This window comes from Cottoperca gobio, chromosome 6, assembly GCF_900634415.1.
Source record: "Cottoperca gobio chromosome 6, fCotGob3.1, whole genome shotgun sequence".
Lineage (NCBI taxonomy): Eukaryota > Metazoa > Chordata > Actinopteri > Perciformes > Bovichtidae > Cottoperca > Cottoperca gobio.
Genome location: NC_041360.1, coordinates 8,982,004 through 8,992,912, shown reverse-complemented (window position 1 = coordinate 8,992,912; position 10,909 = coordinate 8,982,004). Strand labels below are relative to the sequence as shown.

Here is a 10,909-nt window from a genome sequence, read left to right as displayed (position 1 = left end):
ATAAATCCAGATACATTCTAACATAACACTGTGTAGTCTCAATAAATCCCCGTATAGTCTGCTGGAATCGTATATTACAACGAATTACAGCTAAATTAACAAGATAGCGAAGTTTCGTTATTGTGTTGTTATTTATAAACGTGTTCACTCCCCCCTCCTTGTCGTTGTTATGGTTTCGACCGATCCCTCTCTGTCAGTTTCAAGTTGCGCCTTCTCCTCTGCAGTGTGGCTCCTTGCTCTGGCTTTAACGAGCATTACCCACTCAAATAATAGACAACAACTGTGGATTTTACGGGGGAAATCTGGATCTAAACACGGACATGGATTCATTCCCGCCATATTACACGAGTGGATTATAAACGCACAGGATTCAGAGGTAAGAAGGGAAGTTGCTCCCGAATCGCTTGACAAACACGGTGCATTTTGTAACGTTACCCTGGGATCTGCGGACTGCACCTCTGCACGTTTGTAGAGCAACTAACGATTTATCTACGTCGTCCTGTAATAAATCTGACATTTTTTATCTGCAACTGTAACATTCACATTGCTCGAATGGTGTATCAGTGGTCATCTGCCAACCCCGTTTTTAATTGAGTTCAAGCTACTAGCCTGTTATGTACATGTCGGAGGGGATAGCCTGTGGAATGTGGTGGATGGTGCCAATATGTACTTCCAATCACTTGTATTGAATATCCTCATATTGGCCTCAATTATGTAGTTAAAAGCCTTTCCCCCTGGAAGTGTGTACTTATTATAAGGAGGCATTGAATGGGCACAATACAGATATGTCTCATTCAAACAGCCTGACATCTAAGTTTGAGTACTTTTGGCAACATGCTTTTGTAATATTAAGGAGTCATAACTGAACTAGGAAAGCAATCTGTTTATTATACAGTATGTACTTGGGTTGACTCTTAGTAACAAATACCTGTTGTTATGGTAGTTTTTTTCTCTTTGTATGGAGCGTTTCTGCAACCCCATACATTACGTTTAATATTCTATTCAACAGAAATATGTTGCATAATAGTATATAGCATGATAAGTCGTTCCAGTGTTGTGTGGGAAGCCACTCACTGGAGTTTGTATGGAGGCAGTTCGAAGCAGTGTTGCAAAGTTTCCAGTTGAAGGAAAACAGTGTGACCTTGACCATTTCTTGTGTGTTCTCCTTCTGGTGTGTTCACCGAAGAGGAGAAACTGGATGAGTTTTTAATAGAGCAGCTTGTTTTTATTCAAGTCGCAAACTGAATTATGCATTATGTTCAAGGCTAGGAAGTAGACATCTGGGAGGATGTTGCTGCTTAAAGAGTCTGAGGTATTTTGTTTTGATGCACCTGATTTTGGTCTTGTTGAGCACGCTGGCTTCAACGACAGTTACAATACCATATAAGTTCAATCAACAAGCAGACACAAGAGTCAGTCTGTGGCTTAGTGGAGCGGTAAGATCCTGACCTGCCAGGCTAAAGACTCTTATCCTGTCTCAGTAGAGCGATCGGGCATTGTTCTCATTGATCAGTGATATTGACCTTTTATTGCTTTTCATCCTCCACCTTTTTAGTCTGTAGCAGCTATAATGACTTTGGACATCTTCTCTGAGGTCACAGGGTGTTGCTGCGCAGGCAGACTTTAATTGGAATGTGCTACATGTGTTATCATAACTCACAGTTTCCCTCTTATGAGATCAGGATGTGGAGGGAAGAAGGAGGAGGATGTTTGCTTGGGGGCTGACTCGGCATAAGACAGAACTGGAGAAGGCTGTAGTGGTTGTTAACTTAGGTGACAGATTTGTGTCAGTCTGACATTTGCAGTTTATTGGAAGACTTGGTAAGACTTCTGTTGGAACTATTTATGATTTTAACTCTTTTTGAAAATAACTAGAGCTGAAGTGATAAGTCAAATAATCTATTAGTCAATAGACAGACAAATAATTGCCAACTGTTTTGATAATCGATTCAATAATAAACATTTCAGTCATTTGTCACGCAGAAATATTGAACCAATTCTAATATTCTCTGATTCCACCCTCTTGAACGAGAGGATTTCCTGCTTTTTATTCGTCATATATTATTGTAAACTAAATATTTTTGGGTATTTGTACTTTTGGTCAAACAAGACATTTGAAGACGTCACATTTGGCTCTGTGAAGTTGTGATACATTAAACGATTATTGCTTAGCCTAATGAAAAAATGATAATCGATAATGAAAATAATTGGTAGTTATATCCTTTGAATATCACAATACCTTTTATGTCTTTCAGTTTCCTTTGACTGCAAAACAAAAGGCTGAAACTTAACAAAGTAAAATGATCACAACATAGTGTAGCATAGGGTTGGTTGATATAACGATATACTGTAGATCCTGAGACCATAAAATATGTCTACTATCAGAGATTTTGTTTTTAATGTGGCTTAATATGTTTAAGCACTATTAGACAACTGTGGGCAATGTTGCAAATCAATAAGAAGTTTAAGACTATTTGATTTTCAGGACACTTCTGTCAACGTGTTGAAGTACCAGGATGTTTCAGGTTTCAATGGAATAGCCAAAAACATGTTTTTTAATTAAATGTTTAATCAATATTTACTATGTCAAAATGTATATTGATATTGGGATGAAACAACTAAATATCATTCCCCCAATTTATTTTGCCCCTATAAAAACAGACATAGATGCATTTTATAATTTATTTATAATAAGGAGTCAGGGCTCTTCTTTATTAGTCCATGGACTAATAAAGAAGAGCCTGTATAGAGTCAGTATAGTGCAACACACCTTATATCCCTTTCATCATGTTTGGAGACAAAATACCATTTTATCGCGACAAAATGGACTCTTGCACCTAATTACCCTGAAACCATGTAGCACACAAATAATGAGGCTGAAAATCATCAATGCCATCCGCTGCATCCGTGGAAGTTATTGTGGATGTGTAGAGGGAAAGTGAAGCTGAGTCACTCTGACCCCTCGCTGACTGCCTCACAGAGGGAGAGAGTGAGTTCTTGTCGAGCTCTGACCCCCCACGATCCCACAAAGTACCACAGATTTGGAAACTCGCTGCTAGATGAAAGGCCAGAAGGAAGGAAGTCCTCTGAAGAAGGACGCTCCTGCTGTGTGATGAGCGGCTGCTGGATGTACCCCAACTGTAAGGTTTAGCCTAGAGATCTGTTGCTGTGGTTGACTCATCAGAAATCAAACTAACAGGCATACTGTAGTCTGCTTCAGCAAGTCCTTAAAAGGAGTCTGTAACTAGATGCTAATGGCATGTTGTTAACCGTTTCAGGGTTGTGTTCGGCAGCAAGCACTTACTGTTAGGAAATCCGTGTGTTGAAGGACAATCACCATGTTCCCCCTTAACTTTGTCCTTTTATTGAATGAGTTCATGTGATGATTAGCGTATTCCTGAGAGTTGAGTCAGACAGGCATCGTAAAACCCAACAGCCCGATTGGGATACTTAAGCCATTAAGATACCATTAGTAGCTTAATGTTTTCAGAATAAAATATATCTGAAGACCTATGTCAAGATTTAATTCCCATTCCATAAGGTCCTGGAAAGACTTGGTAGATGTTTTATTAATTGGACTAACAGGAAATCCACTGGTTGATGTGTGTATGATGTACTTGCTTTGGGGATTTCTTCCAGCTCCATATTAAAGACTTACTGCTTGGCTGTTTCTTGTACCTTGCAGATCTCACGTAGGCCAGTGTGACAAATGCATTCCTGAGGCCATAGAGGCTGTTTACATTTTGCCAGTCAGCTGACCCTTGCACACTACAGCGCAGCGGCACAATCTGACTTTCCCCTCTGCATGTGTGATGAATGACATTGATTGTAGGACTAAATGTAGGTTTAGCATTATCAAATGCGTGTGTTGTAGCTGTAATAAAACCGTGTACTAGAAAAAACACAACTCATGAATTTGATCCTGTGCGTGATATTTGTCATGTCTCAAATCAATCCCATCAAAGTTCCAGCGAACACTTATCTCCTTGATTGCAGGTTAATGGTCTTATAAAATGGAACTATTGCGGAACATTTGATCAGTCAGTCTGCCTCTGCTACCCATGAACTCTGGGATCCTCATGATAAATAAACCATGTCTCTGCAGTCAAATATACAAGAGAGAGCCCAGGTGTTACTGATCATCAGGCTATGTAGCCTGATCTATAGTCAGGTCTTACTCTGACTCGGCTTTATATTCTGAAACCTACATAACAGCTTGTCATTTTTCAGGCTCCAGGAAGCATCTAGCAGCTGCTCAGCCTATAGCTGTGATCCTCCTCTCATGTCAGGCCCTTTCACTCCGGTAAACCGTCCATCCCCTCTAGAGACCACATCATATTTCACATTCACTCTCTGGTTGTGTGTGGAGGACCCCCAGGCCTTGTTATCTGCCTATCTGGACAAGAGATTAATTCTTCTCTGGCAGGCCTGATGGAGAAACAAGCCCTCTAAATGTTCTTTCCCAGAAGAAAGTAAACAAACCTACACAGCCCTTGTCTCTCCTGTTCTTTTAATCAAAAAAAAAATCATGAAAGTGGGACTGGAGATGTGTCTGTGGGTTGCCAGCATCGAGCATAGCTGCCCCTTTGACTGTAACAACCTTTGAATCTGAGTCTTATCAGGTAATTTGAGGGCTTGTGTTTGTGCCCCCATGAGGCTTTACCTGCTTAATTATACAGAATGAAGCTTAGCTTACACCTGCTTCATACAGCAGCTGTCTGAACCTCATCCCCAAAGACAAGGTGGAACGGGAGTTTGGTTGATGTAGTATTTAAAGGAATGGTTCAATATGTTTGGGAAACACGCTCATGATTTATGCTTTTCTCGAAGATTGATATAAGTTTGATTGAGCTGTAGAGGTGACATGGTTAGCTTAGCATAAAGTGTGAAGACGGTGGGAAACTGGCTACACCTGCCAATACCTCTAGAGCTCACTTTCAGTATTTACAAATGGTCCGTATGGAGTTGCTTTAACTTGTACATAGCCAGATATGGTTTCTTGACAAACTACATTTTATCTGCCTGCCTAGTATTCCTGTTCCGTGTCTCGGGTGAGGATGTTGCCAGATATGATCAGTGAACACAGGTGTTGGTGTTGGCTTCTTTACAGGCCAAACCTGATGAAGTGTTTGTCTTCACACTACGCAGCATTGCGTATTGTCATCTTGACATTTGTGTTTAATTTGTTTAGAAAATATGAACATTTTATGATGCACATATAGTTACACAATAGCTAGAAATTAAGGCAGCGTAGAATATATATATATATAAAATATATGTAGCCTTAAATTGATCAATTAGCCTCAACTTTGTAGTCTCTCTCGGTTCGACGACAGCTGAAAGGACTGGATGGAATTCATAAGGCTTGTGACTTCCCAGTGTGACTTCTCACATTGGAATTATTTCATTAGGTCTCTGTTTCTATCTGTGGTGTATCTACTCCACCTCCTTTCCAGTTAATCCATTCCATTCTGTTTATTATTGAAACATAACTCAACGGCAACTATTTTTATCTGGTGTTTAAATGTAATCTGTGACTACCGCCTGCATCTCGTTAATACGTGACAGGGCTTAAAGTGTATATAGGAGGAATCCGTTTTCATGCTTTCTTCTGTGAAGCTCTCGGCATCATCATGCTTCATAGCTCTGTGTGGGTGTTTCTTTTACCTTCCTACTGCATCAGCCTGCCGCTCTGCACAGTTCGCACAGGAAGGCCGACCTTCCTCTGCTCCTGGCTGTGCCGAACTATTTAGTGGAACTGGCACGAGGGAGATGAAATGATTGAGCAATGTGAAGCTGGGAAGAGAGCCACTCTTGCAGTACATATTCTCACACTACTGTCTGTTTGATGTGCTGTGTGCAATCTAGACTTTATCGGACTACTTCAGTTTGGGGCTAAACTTACAGGTTTTCTCAAGTTATCTCCGCTGATAATACATACTTTTGCCCTCTCAAAAGACACCCCATATCCTCTTTATATCATTGCTTAGTTATGCAACTAAACAGTGAATTGGAGATTTGAATGAAGCTGTAATGTAAAAGTGCAAATGGAATTTATTTTCCTTCGGGAAGCAAACATTAGTTAATGAGCATGCATTCACTTGCTAAGACTCATACCAACGAGGATAGTTGATATTTGTATACTTGCGCTCCACAGTCCTCAATTTACAGTCAACATATTAGGTATCCTGCTCTTCACTCTGGTAGTGGATTCAGTGAGAATATACTGTAACCTAGTTCTTAACTGCAACTGGAGCCCTCAGGACCGCAAGCTGACTGCAGCTGCTGTACTGCTCTCTGACCGGCTGTCACAAGTACACTTCTGAGGATGTTTGAGTCCTGGAGAAAGGTCAAGACATCTGCAGGTCTAGATTGGGGTGGTGTCGGCGAGTCGTCGTTGATACATAGAGCACTGCTGGTAGCTCATTCTGCTCATTCCCTCATTTCAACAATCCCTCAGTTTGTTTACCATCTAAACTGCTCACAGCCCACGCACTGAGATTAGAGAAAGCAAGTGTGGATGTGACAGGATTATGGCTTGTGCTTGCTGTCACAGTTCCCGTCAATGTTTTGCATGGCAGCCATTGGTTTCTTTGACTTTATGTCTGACGATTGTCTGATTGAACCGTACGGACACCCCCCCAAAATAAAAGATTGTGTCAGGAGATCGGCATTGATGATGCCACATTGTGAACAACAAATCTGTGTTGAAACTGGCAGCCAAAGCGAGGTTGGATTGAGTTGTATTATGATCCGATCCGTGACTCAAAACTTTGCAACGATCCGAACTCTTGAGTTTTGTGATGCTTTGCGCTGATGTTGGTAAATCTGGAAATAATGAATCTCATAATGTCGAACAATGAAGGCCCAGGTCCACATGGTACACTACTCCCAGGACAGTGTTGTTTGGGCAGTGTTGTTTGTCACACGTTTTCCTCAGTGAAATACATCTATTCTCACTCTTTCACTGCTTAATTGGATTAAAGTTTAACAACACAATATTGCAGCTTTTTCTGCTGTTGACAACAGGCAGGCCCAACACCAGGTGTTAAATATTCTCCTTCCGAAAATTTAAGAGGACAAATGTCCCCGAACTATTCACAGTATTGTAACCACAATTCCACCTTCTCTGTTCAGTCAACCCTGGCAAGAAATCACACAATGTCAGCAGTGGGAGTATCCGTCCATTTGTCATTCTTTCTTTGCTCATTTCCAGCCTGCCCGGTTGTTACATGCAGCCGCCATCCATTCTGGAATTCTGTCTGTTTTCAGAGCCTCTTGGAAGTTTAACTATTAGCTTTGTAATGAATACAGGGAAGAGAGGAGAGCTACAGAGTTGTGCTGAGGTTTCCCATGGCCTGCCAGAACAAGAAACATACCATGTGTTAGTCTTTGTGTAGTAAATGTGTGATCTATGATTATGAGACCTTCAAAAGATAGCTTGTATGTCTTGGCCTTACTGTTTATATTCCTGTCCATCATCATTCACGTCTGAACGCACAGAGACACAAAGGAATCACGTTGACATGTATGATTTGTCAGGGGAAAGATATACCCACTCTGATTGACGTGTTAGATATGTTGGATGTATTATAAGCCTTATTCATACGCTTTTGAATACATCGACTTTGATTTCTCCCGTGTTGCATAAAATATAATCAGTTTAACAGGTCCTGTAGTCATTCTGAGGCATCCTCTCCTTCTCTCAACGCAAGCCTCCATTCCACAACGGTCATGCCTAAGCCTTGGAGACTAGTCTGTGTTGACTGTGTTTGCCTACCGGTCTCACATTGCACTTCCTAGTTCACTGGGATGGATGGATCTGGGTATATGAATAACATCCTTCTCGCTACACGCAAATCAACGACAACACAGATAACCAAATGTTTGAATCCATGAAGATTTTTTACGAGCCGTGCTATTGATAGCTGTGCTTTACAATGTTTTTGCATTTTTCCTCCATCCCCTCTTGTGGTTCACTGTGTTTATGTCTGCATAGCTGCGGTGCCTCTTCCGCTCTTGTTACGAAAGGCATGAAGGTGGGAGAAGTGGCATTCGAGTTATGATTTGAGCGGTTTTCTTAAATCAAATAGCTGCGGCAAGTGCTGGTAGGCAGCTCTAATCGCCCATGTTTGACACCCATAAGCAAGCAGTCTGGGCACAGGCTCAGACTCCCCCGAAGTCGCTACTAATATGGATTTCATAAGAGAGACCCTTTGTAGTCAGTAAATATTCCCCTGAGTCGTCTCAGACAGAGATTTGATGTTAATTTTTTTATTGCTTGAGCTATTTTGCAGTTTGAAACCAATCCATCTGAAATCCCCCTGTCATGGTTGGAATGGGTCTAATACAGCTCAGATTCAGTTAAGCCCTCTCTCTTTTTTTTGTGTAGAATTAGGGATTGCCCTGGCAGCACAACTGAGCAGACTGGGACCAGTATTAATCTTGGAGTACGACATCTGACCTACAATAACTTTATCCTTTTAGATTACATAATTTATGACCGTCAAGTGGAGCTGGTCTTTGCTTCTTAGATGTTTTTTTGCAGTGTAACTCTAGGAAGAAGGTAGGTAGTGAAAACTGCTATTACTACAATGTATGTACTGCATAGAAGAGACTGTACTACCCACATTAACTACATTTTCACAGATACCTGGAAGGTTCTTGCTTTTGAAGAATAGTACTTTTCTTGATGGATGAAAAATAATTCAGAAGAAAAAGGGTTTTTAAAGTTGCCGTAACTGCATAAAGAGCACTCGGAGAACAGATCTCCGCCAAGGCCATTTCCATAAGTGAATTATAATGCCTGTATCAGCTCTGTGATTCAGATCCGTTTCCAAATGTAATGGGTTCTTCCTTGGCTCATGCTACATCCTTCCACTAAATTTCATGAACATCGGGCCAGATGACGTAATCCAGATGACAAACAGACATTCAAACCTACAATCTTTGGGCGGAGGTAATAAAGAGGATCCATTTGAGGGGAAGCACACAGTGGTTTGACAGGAAAGAGAGAAGATGACACATGGTACCGGCGCTGAGAATGGCACAAACAAAAGGATGCTGCATGCACAAGTTGTCCTTTTAAGTCTTGGCTCACTGAGTCCCAGCGGGACATCACAGACGTGATGAATTTGACCGAGAACATGATGTCTTTTCCAGTACGCTGAGTTTTAATGTGTCAGGCTGTTTAGCGCTTAAGAGACGACAACATGGAATTCATATGTTTATCGGCTCAGGGGCTGATCTGTTTGCTGGAGTTTCAAAATCAGCAAAGGTTGTGGGAGCAAAATATGAAGTGCTCAGCTGCACAGCGCTGTCAGAAGCAGAAGCGATTCAAAAGCCAGATGGTTTGGCGACAGCCTCGGCCAGAAGCAAGTTGAATTTCAGTCATCAAATGTTTGTGTGCTCCGAGGCTTTGTCTGCTGATGTGAACAGATACACAACTATCTGCACTCCTGTAGGCTGATCCTGTGAATATGAATAGCAGAACTGAGCTTAGTGGTTTGCAGAGGGGCATAATGAATACATCTGGACAACAACAGATGTCAAAGGGAGAAACACAGCTTGTCATTCACATTGTTGACTTAAGCTTCACACTTACTATCTTCCTGTTGACACGCTGTGACGAAGTTTGGAGTGACGATCCATTATTTCAGGTAATTATATTTCTAGCACTTCTCCACTGCTGGTTATAGACCTGCACCTGGTTAACGCTCTCAGACTTGCCATGCAGCATTTGACCCAAGGCTCTGAATTCCCTTATTTGTTTACAGCGACGGTTGACGGGCAGCGACGGTGATGATGAGCATTCCTGACAAAGCACACTTTCTTTTGAAATACATGAATAAAGAATACACTTGAAGAAATTAAAGTTTGCTTTTAAGTAGGTGGGAAAACTACCCAATTTCATGAATAGACTTTTCTTCCTGCATCTTGCTTGCACCTTAGTTGTTATGCACAGCTGTGCACAGGGGCATACACACACTCTCTCAAACTCCTTTGATGAGGAAATTGTTGGAGGCATCGCCGTGTGACTTCTAAATCAATGTGGGACTTTGGGATTACTGTATATGGTTCAGACTTTATTATAATTGGGTTACCCCACAGATTCATAACATTTGAATAGTTTTTTTTTTGGGGGGGGGGTTAAATATTTCAGCATAGACATACTTGCACGTATAATAGACGTATAGCGTATAGAGAGGGGAAGCCCGTCACCTTCGCGTGTCCCCTATGGGCCCTTATTATGTACATTAGTCAACTGCAAGAAATAAATAATGCTTTGATACCGTTTGTTTGTCATTTTAAAAGATAATTTTGGTGAAGTTGGTCACAGTTTGTTGTAATAACATTTAGTTTTGTGTGAAACTGCTCAGGGAACTACATCGCTTGTCTCGCACAATACATGTCACCAACACGGCTGTGACCTTTGCTTGCAAGCTTGCGCTAGAAATTTAAGTTGGTTATGTTCCACACACAAATGTATTGTTATCTTATCCTTATGTGTTGGTAAGATGGAATGTATCATGTATGATTTTATTTATTAGATTTCAAGCGGTTTGAATATAAGATCATAGGTCTGCAAGAACTTTTTCTTTTCATTATCCAACAAAAGCTAACTTAAAAAAAAAAAAATCTTTTTCACTAAATATATTCTTTCCTCTGATACAAAAAAAATATAAATAACAATAATAACATTAAAAAAAAAAGTTAGCATAATCAGACACCTAGTACAGTCGGAAGAAAAGAAAGAATGAAATGGTCTTCTTCTGTTTCCTGTATTAATATGTAAAGCCTGCAGGAGGCCTCTGAATAGAACACACCTGCTGCTGCATTTCTCTGTAATTAGCATTATAGTCCTACTGTAGTGTAGGCATCTCCAGTGACTTGTGAGTACAAAGGGGAC

At 40.9% G+C, this 10,909-nt stretch overlaps 1 protein-coding gene across 10 annotated transcripts in view; it reads left to right on the top strand.

Annotated features, from left to right (window-relative positions):
• Positions 1-234: 234 nt before the first annotated feature.
• mical3a (microtubule associated monooxygenase, calponin and LIM domain containing 3a) overlaps positions 235-10,909 on the top strand; it is a 65,223-nt gene continuing 54,548 nt past the window's right edge. For all 10 annotated transcript variants that reach the window (XM_029433595.1, XM_029433588.1, XM_029433590.1 and 7 more), the window contains exon 1: positions 235-376. The gene's annotated coding sequence lies outside the window, so the exon portion shown is untranslated. The remainder of the gene's footprint in view (positions 377-10,909) is intronic.